At 51.5% G+C, this 9,417-nt stretch overlaps 1 long non-coding RNA gene across 1 annotated transcript; it reads left to right on the forward strand.

Moving 5' to 3' along the window:
- Window positions 1-281: 281 nt before the first annotated feature.
- On the forward strand, window positions 282-3,015 carry LOC311441425. The gene is made up of 2 exons (XR_014695930.1): window positions 282-727; window positions 2,137-3,015. It is a non-coding gene; the product is annotated as an uncharacterized lncRNA (long non-coding RNA).
- The last annotated feature ends 6,402 nt before the right edge of the window (window positions 3,016-9,417 follow it).

The following is a 9,417-nucleotide window of genomic DNA, read 5'->3' on the forward strand; positions in this document are numbered from 1 at the left end:
CCTCATGTATGGCCAGCCGATCCGAGGAGCAGGCTGCCCCAGGAACACCGCAGCAGCTCGCTGAAACAGCAGGGAGCACAACGAGGCAATTTCCTCCTGCACTGCTTCAGCAGAGCTGCAGACACCAGGCAGGGTGATTCCCCACCAGCTCCTCCACCACCACCTTAACCCTGCCTCCTCCTGCAGGGCTTCAGGTGCAGCAGGGCTGCGACCTCCAGCTCAGCTGGAGGGAATTAGGGCAGCTCAGGCTTCTCCTATAAAGGGACTGAGGGGGGCTGGTAATAGGTTTTCCCCTCTTCCTCTCATCTTCTAACTAAATTAGGGCTCTTCTGGCTTTTGTTTGTGGAAATGCTGCTAGGCTGGTTTTTTAGGGCCCTGCATTTCCACTCAGCAAGACAAGGAAGTGCAGGGGCTGAACTGGTGGTGTTGGGTGAGTCCACCACGGATCATGGTGCCTGATCTCCTGGGCCTCTGGGCTCCCCATGTCCTGAGTGGCCTCCATCAATCCACCAGCAGCAAGGACACCAGCCCTGCTTAGGGACACTGCATTGACCTTGTCCTTGTGTGAGCTTGAGCTTCAGGCAGCTGGAGCATCTGTGCCATTGAGCAATTTGCTGCTCTCCTGTGTGCTTGGAGGAAGGGCTGCCCACTGTGGGCGTGAAAGAGAGGAGGTGGCAGCAGGGGACTGATGCTCTTCAGAGATCCAAAACGCTTTTTACTCAACCAGGTAAACTTTTAAGTTCTTCTGTGATGTTCAAAGCACTTGCATGAGCAATGAGAAATGTTGTTTTAAGCACAACTGTGTCTTTGGTGAGCTTAACATCAAACTGGGACTAGTCTTAAGAAGAAAATCTTGCCTCAAGAGCCCAGAAATGGAGATAAATAGGGAAAGAAACCCAAGGCTGCAAACCTGATCTGAATTTAAGGGCTCTGACCACAAGGCAGTAGGGAAAGGCAGCAGGAGGCTCATAGCTTGCAAGCCCTGATGGGTGCTTAAGAAAGCCTGCTGCAAAGAAATGCCAGTGTTGCTTCAGGACTCCTGGTTCTCTAATCAGGGATCTCAGGCCCTTGTAAATGAAGCGCAGGGTGCTGCAGGCTGCGGGGTACCTTTCTGAGATGAAGCCAGCTGGAAAGGCAGCCAAAGCCAACAGGATCCCTGGGCTGGGGCTGCTGCGGGCTGTGGCTGGATGAGAAGGAAGAGGCGCCCTTCCTCCCCTCGCATGCACTCAGCTGAACCCTCGCTGAGCTGGGGAAGTGGTCTGTGCTTTAATGCCTTTGCACCTCACTACAGAGGGTCTTGAGCAAGCTCTGTCATCAGGGATGACATAACCAACACAAGCTGTTTCAGGGCAGTGTAAGGGAAAGGGAAATTAAGCTATTTAGCACACTGGTGAGAGATGTGTTTGGGTAAAGGCAGGGTTTTTTTAATTTTAATTAAAAACTAGAGAAAAACACCTTGCTTTCCTTGGAACTAGTGCCAAGGCAGCTCTCTGCAGTGAGAACAGAGGGGACAAGCAGGCAGAGTCCAGTTTCCATGTTGAGCTTGCTCAGACAGAGCTGCACAGGAGTGGCAATGTACTCAGACCCTGAAATCCAGCCAGTGTGTGTTGTCCCTGCAGTGCCAACCCAACAGGTTGCTATGCTTTTGCTCCATCCTTTTTTTTCCTTTTGCAACCTAATTGCTATGGCTTGTCTCTGGTTGATGGCAAGGGTTCCTTTGTTTGCTGTACCGAAAAAAGCTTGAGCGCCTTGGTGTTGCTTGTGACTGGCAAAGCCATTGTGACTTCTGTTACTGTGGTTAATATTTGGAAATAATCTTTAACTCCTTGTGCAAGTGGTTCTCACCCTGTCCCATGAATTACTCAATCCTGTGTAATTTATTCCTAACAACTGGCCTGTGACTTGCCACCTGCACCTCTGGCTTTTTGCTGTTTCTGTGACTGGGTGGTGGAAAGCTTTGTGTGCCAGGGAGGTTGGTGATGAGCCCTAGGAAATGCTGTGCTGCTGGTGTGCAATGAAAGTGTTAGGATGAGGCAAAGGTGGTCAGACAGCATCGTCCCAGCTGCCAGTAATCTGCAGCATTTGATTTTAATAGTCCTCAGTGGACTGTTTTGGTTTTTTTTTTTTTTTTTCCAGGAATTGTGTAGTGCTTTGAGCTTGTTTGCACTTCCATAACATCTTGTGGCAATCACAGATAGCTTACAAAGCTTTTGTGCACGTGAGTAGAGAGAGAGGCCGACTGTGCTTGGGTAACGTTGAGCAAGTTCTGGCAAATACTTCTCCTTTTCCACCTTAATAGGAAAGCAGGCATCAAATGCTATCTGGCCTGGCTCCAAAGCAAATTAATGATGCTGATGTTCAGAAAGGAAACACTGCTGTCCTTAAATAGTCAGGCATTGTTCTTGGGCTTCCTGCAATAAGCTGTGCCTTTTTACCCAAAAAGATTTGTGTGGGTCCCAGGTCGCTGGTGGTTCCTGAGCCTCCTCTGATGTCTGCTTGCTGTGTATTTGTGGCATCTGTGGGTTTTAGGCTTTTTTTCTTGAGTAATCCTGTGCCTAATGCACAGCATGTAGCATTGGGTGGCATGAGAGGGATGATGTGGGTGCTCTGTCACCTCCTGGTAGCAGTCTGCTCAGTGCCAGGGAGATGCCTGGCCTGGAGAAGGCACTCCCATGAGGCGAGGGAGCTAATTAAAAAGTCACCCAGCTCCTGTCCATGTCCACATCTCACCGGGACAGAGGAAATCGAGGCTCCTGGAGAAACCACCAAACTGATGGGTCAGTGCAGGTCAAAGGGGAATATAATTTGGTAAAATAAGCCTGCAAAGCTGCAGCATAGGGAATGCTGTGGGATCTCATCCCCTGGTGCAGAGGGGATGGTTCCAAGTTTCCTCTTTGCAGAGCAGTTCACCCACCCCTTCTGCCCCAGCCCTCAGAGGAAGCCTTGCCACGTCCCCACGTGGTGCCTGCAGTGCTGGTGATGCCTGTGTCCCCAGTAACCTGAAGCATCTGCTGCCCAAACACGTTGCAGGACTTGGAGGTTAGTTTGACATCTCTGCTGACGGCTTGCCCAATGCACGTCTTGTTGAAGTTGTGCTCACGAATGTGCCCTGACCTATGAACACTTCAGCGATGGTCGGAGTCAGGCATGAGCTGTGCTTCACTGAAGTAATTATTCCTTTAATGGGGACTGATGGCTTTGCTCAGCTGGGAGCTGTGCATAATTAAAACCACGGTCCCTGCCCCAAGAGGTCTCCAGTCTGCAAGATGAAGCAAACACTGTGCCAGAAGAAGTGGGAATCCCAAGAGCTCAGATTGGATGCTTAAAAAATGTACTTTTCTGAGCTGTGAGCTCTTTATACGCAGCAGGAGACCCAGGCAGGTATTTAACAGATTTCTGTTCATGTGGCTGTAGTAGGACGGGGTCCTCTGGGTAGCCACAGGAGGCTGAGCAACCCCTGAACCAGAGCTTCCCCTGCCTGGGGAGCTGGCAGGATTTGTGCCTGGGTTGGAGACAGGTTTTGGGGAGTGGGTCTCAAGCAATCCCCAAAATATCTGTGTGTGGCAGCCACCAGCAGCATCGCGTCTCCCCAGGCCTGGAGAAGGGCTTCTGTGCCTGGAAGCTCGGCTGCTTTTTTTCCCCTAATTATATAATTTGGCTTAATAAAAGCTATTACCTCTCCATACAAATCTTGTGTCTCTTTGAATAGGTTGGCACATTTCCTAATAGAACCAGAAACTGCTTCTTAAACAGAAGTTTGACCATTATTGTTATTAAAATAGAAGAGGAAATGGAGGCTCGTTCACAACAAAGTGATATTTATTGCTCAGTTTAATTGCTTAATGTAAAGCGCCTGACTGGGGATTTGAAGGGGCTGATTTGCAGTTCGGTCACCCTCCCCGAGCCACGTGCTGTGAAATCACATGTTGAAACTCAAGGTTTGGAATGGCCCTGGCAGATGGGAGAGGAATAGGAGCTGTGCAGTAAGACCCGAGGCGAGCCTGGCTGGTTCTGCTGGGGAAAAAATTCATCCTGGAAACACCTGGGCATGGGGACACCACCTCGAGCAGACCCTCAGCAGGGTGGGAGATGCTGTGCATGTGGTGGACCCAGTGTGATGGCAAGGAATTAACTGTTTCATGTGCCTGGGAAGCTGCTGTCACTGCTGGGGACACTGGCAGCGTGGCTTCAGGCATGGCACGGGAGCTTTGCTGCCTGTGGACAGCAGCTCCTGGCCCTAGTGGGAGGGAACTTGCTGTCAGCCAGAGCAGCCTGTGATGGCCAGCACAGACCCTAAAGGGTAAACCCGTTTTCCCTAGGGATGACTGAATAATGCCGGCACCCAGCTTGTTTCCATAACATCACCGTGGGGGCCCTGAGCTATTCCCACAGCCCGCTGGTGAGCAGCCCTGGTGTGCCAAGACATACTTGTCATGTCCCGACTGGGCTCTCGGAGAAACAGTCACAGGTCAGGTTAGTTCCCTAATTTATATGTCAGGGGCTGCAGGGATGGATCAACAGCATTTTCTTTGTATTTTTCCAGACAGTAGCTTGACATTCCCGGCATGCTGAGCCCTAGGAGTTCCCTCGCTGTTGTGATGGTTTGCAGTCCCTCCCCATTTGGCTGATGCTGCAGCAATTTGAGCAGAAAAAAAAAAATGCTACCAGCACAGAGCCTGTGTCTCCCTTGTAGATGACCACTTCTGATCATGGATGGTGGGGTTACGGGGCTCACAGGGCTGACCAAAATAAGGCTGTGGGTTTGGGAACCCCGTGCAGAGGTTCTGTTCTGCCCTGCTGTGTGGATGTTCCTGCTGGGACTGAATGTGATCCCATCCAGGAGGTTTCAGGCAGATTTTTTCCAGCACGTGAATCTGTGTTGGTTTATTTACAGCCAGCCATGTGTTTGGGAAGATGGATAGGAAGCCATTTCCAGTGAAAGCACCGTCTGAAACACAAAGCAATGGGCTCTGTGATTCCCTAAACTCACAGCCACCTCCTGCATGATGCTGGGCAAAGCAGCTGCTCTGCCGGGAACCCTGCTGCAAAATGGGGAGCAAAACCCTTGGTGCTCTCCTCTCTTACAGCTTTGTCCAGGAGCTGGCAGGGGGCTGTGGGGTGATGAGGGCCTTGTATACATCTCTGCCTTGGGGCTGGTAAAGCAAAGGGTGCTTTACAATGCATCTCCAGCCCAGCGGGGCATGAAGTATGCAGAGAGGAGCTGTCTGTGCCCCCCTGGGCCGTGGGAAAGGCAATCAGGTGGCGAGGAAAGAAAATAAATCCTGAGAGGTGAAGTTTGCTATCTCAGGGAAACACAGAGGAGCAAATCATTAGCTTGGTGGCTTTTTTTTTTTTTTTTTTTTTTGCCAAGATGAAATATGGGCCATTAGCTGCTGCTGGAAAATCCTTCCCAACCCTTCTGTGCAGTCTTGCCTGTGAAGGGCTCTCCCTGCACCCCGGGCTGTCCCGGCAGGCATGGGGAACGCCCCGTGGCTGGGCTGGAGAGGTTTGAACTTGAACTCATTTATTTAGGTTTGACTTTTCTCCTGCTGGATTCCTTGGCCTTCGCCCAAACCTCAAAAGTAAGCTATAGCCAAATATTTTTGAGGTTGGTAATGAGATACCGGAGCATTACTGAAGAAAAAAGGGCCCTGTCCCAAATTCCCTGGCCATGTGCGGGTCTGATGGGCACAGCAGAGCCCTGCTTGGGGCTGGGGTGGGTGCCCTGACATCCTCCTACTTCCCACGAGCATGGCCAGGCACAATTCTCACTTTTTCACAGTAAAACAGACGTCAGATTTTCTGTTTTATGCCTGTCACTCAGCGTTAATTGCAGGCGATCACGTCTCTCCACACCCTAAATTCCTCCGTGGCTGCCAGAGCCTCCTGCTTCCCCATGCCCTACAAGGAGGGACCTGGAGAGGCTTTGTAGGGCTGCACCAGTGGGGTCAGGGACTTGCTTGTGGGTCCAAGAAGACCCTGTTTGGGCCGAGAAATCAGACCTGATCCACGCAATTGGCTTCATGGCCAGATGAGGAGCTGCCCCTGCATTGCTTTCTCTGCACAAAGATACTGGTTTTGTGCCAGCCTTCGCTGCTGGCATAGTTTTTGCATTGTATTTTAATGAAGCAGGGTAACTGAAAATGTGGCTGGATGTCTTGAGATCCTCAGGCACTGGTGCAAAGCAGGGCTGTAAAAATTCACGGTGATGTGTATGATGCCCCTCTCAGCAAGAGGAAGGTTTAACTGCTTTGGTTCCCCCTGATATTTGTAGCTAATGCCAATCAGATCTGGAATGATAAGAGTAAAATATGATCGAAACCCCTGGCTCTTCCAAAGAGGCAAATGTTCTAATTAAATTGAGAACTAGCCGATTAATCAGCACAAGCAGTAATGGTGTGATTAGCAGGAAATGTGATGGAAAACAGGGCTGGGTTGGGTGAGGGGCCGAGGAGCTCAGGAGCTGTGGGTGCTGGGCAGGGGGCACCCAGGGAGCTCCAGGTTGCCCAGGGTCTGTGCTGGGGTGGGGAAACCCCTCCGGAGAGCACCGCTGGGGAAAACAAAGCCTTGGGCACTGTTACCTTTGTGAGGGGCACCACGAGGGTGGGAGAGACTGGATTGCAAAATCAATTTGAAATCGATCATGTCAAGGGGAAAATAAACAAAACCACCCAAGAAATAAACTTTTAAAATGAAAAATCCGATGAAGAAACGTCCTCTCGGCTGCCCCTTCCCCCACCATGCAAGGCGCACGCTTCCTTCTGATTAAAGCTCAGCCTGGAGCGGTTTCGGTGGCAGGAGGCCAGGAGAAAGCTTAAGGTGCTCACTGCAGCTTAAGGTGGAGCTGTGTGCGGTGCCTTCCCCTGCAGCACCCCGCTCTGCCTCGCAGCAGGACCCACGAGCAATGTCCTCCTCACCTTCATCCTCCTGGCAGGGATGCCTGAGGTCTGCACCATTTAGCCAGGGCCCTGCTTCGTGGATGTTCACTGGCAGATGAGACTCAGTGGGGATTTGTTTTGCTTGTTGTCACCTTTGTTAGGTTTTGACTACAAAATAAAAAGAACTGACCTGTGAGGTGAGAGGGAAGTGGTGCAGGGCTAAGGCCTGGTGCAGTGCTAAGGCAGGGGAGCTGTGGTTGGGATGCCTCTGCCAGGGGAATGCCTTCCTGCAGGGGTTTGCTAGCTGCCAGCGAGCCAGGCTTCAAAAGGGGCCAGTCTTGACTCTAAGCCCTCCAAAACACATGTAAAAACCTGACTTCTCCCAAATTCCAGCACCAGCAGCCCAATTAAAGGCCGTTCAAAGTGCATGTAGAGGGGGCAGCGTCTCCCACCCAGATGTGAGTACAAGCTCTTCCATATCTAACCAGGCTATCAGATGGCGTGTATGTTTTAAATCATGCTGACTGCAGAATCCACCTTGCACAGATTATCTGAGGGGTTTGTTGGAAAGAGCTGTGCCGAACCAGGTGAAAACCCCCAAACAGCTCTACTGCAGCCCCAAACCCCTGGAGAGCTGCCAAAGGCAGAACCTACAAATCATGAACCTATAACCTCCCCCCACCCTCCCTGTCCCTACCTGTCAATTGTTTTAAAAAGAAAGAAAACACATCAGTTCTTTTAATTTGCCTTTCGGAGCCTGTGCTTTTAGGCACGTTTTCCAGCTTTTCTGGAACACGCGGCCTAGAAGCCTCCTTTCATTGCTCAGTGAAAGCTGAGAGTCTCACTTAATTACTTGCATCCAGGAGAGGAGCTTTATGAAAAATTCCAAGTATCAGAAGATGGGTAATAAAATCACAGGGGCTGGCAATGCTGAGACTCCAGCTCGATGCAGAATATTCCTTTTATAATCATCCAAGTAAAGCACGCGCCCCTGGGACGCTGCTCTGCCACGGGAGTAAGAAATATAACGAGTTTTGGTGAGCCGAGGCTGAAAAAGACCTAAAATCGCTGTTCCTGGGCTGGGGCTCAGCTCACACAGCCGCGGGGTGAGGCAGTAACTGCGTCAGCAGAAATGTATGCAGGAATTTAACCAGGAGAGGGGCAAAGGTGGCTGGCATTTGCGCAAGGTTTTCGGCAGCCATGGCACAGAGCACCTGGCAAAGGGAAGCGGGGAGGTGCTGAGGGGAGGTGGTGGTTAACAGCCCCGCAGGAGAAACACCGAGGCTTGGCCAGCCTGCTCGAGAAGCAGCCCGGTGAAGTTATGTGATATCTGAGACTGTTTCTTGTGCAGGTCCCGGCTTGCCCTCGTATCACAGCAGCGTTGGTGACCTGGGCCGGGCTCCAGGCCCTGACCACAAGAAGCGCCTCAGGGCTCAGTGTCCTGCCGTGCCTTGGGGTTTCCCCTGGGCTTTCCTCACCCTCCATGGCAGCACTCTTTCTCTTCTTTCTCCTGGGCCTGACGGGGTGGCCACATCCTCCCGGCCAGACTCAGCATCCCCACTGCTCCCCGGGGTGTGCCACCCGGCTTGGTGGCTGCAGGAGGGGGCACAGGGAGACAAGCCACCTCCCAGACAGGCTCCCCGGTGCCACCAGAGAGCACAAGGGCATCCTTGCAGGGGCTTTCACAGCAAAGCAGCCCAAGGGGAACACAAGGGCTGAACCCTCCTCGCCTTCCCCCCTGCATGGGCACAGCCCTCGCCTCTGGGGGAACATCCCTCGTGCTACTGCTAACTGGTGAGATAAAGGCCTGAGGTCTCACGTCCCTTAATGTGATTGGAAATGGAGCTAAGCTGCAGCTCAAACGGAAGTCTAAATTAGGTTGCGGAAGAGAAAAGAGTATTTGACAGCAGGAGCAGGCTCTGGAAATGCAGTCATTGTTTCTGCTTAGGGGTTTTGAAATGTAAATAATTTAACACCCAGCTAAGCAGAGGAAAATCTGCTATTTTTGGTTTATTCTGAACAAAGACAGCTGTGTATTCTAAAATGTACAGTTCAGCATTAAAAAAAAAAATAATGCAGAGATAATGCCCACGGGAATGTCTTCAGGTTTTGAGACCCAGTGCCAGGGTCCAGGCTGGCTGAGCCCTGTGTTACACTGGTACCCCTGCCGCCATCTCCAGCCTTACCAGGCCATCACAATAATCCCATAAATAAATTATTTGGATGGGTGAATCGCAGGGATTCATTACAAATTTCATCTGAAGGATAAAAGCACAGAGAGAGGCTGGAAAGGCAGCACTTAGGTCTGAATTGAGCCCGAGCCAGGGTGTGCATTTTGAGGCCAGCTCCGGGTGAGATGGGATGTGCAGAGCCCAAGCGGGATGGATCCTGCTCTGAGCAAGACTCCCAGGGCAGCAGCTGCCACAGGGTATCGGCTGCAATCTGTCCCAGGCAGTGTGGAGAACCAAAACAGGACTCAGATTAGGTTCCCATCAAAAAACAAGGGCTGCTGCAGATGCATGGGCATGGCTGTGGGAGC

Source organism: Aythya ferina (genome assembly GCF_964211825.1).
Source record: "Aythya ferina genome assembly, chromosome: 9".
Taxonomy (NCBI): domain Eukaryota; kingdom Metazoa; phylum Chordata; class Aves; order Anseriformes; family Anatidae; genus Aythya; species Aythya ferina.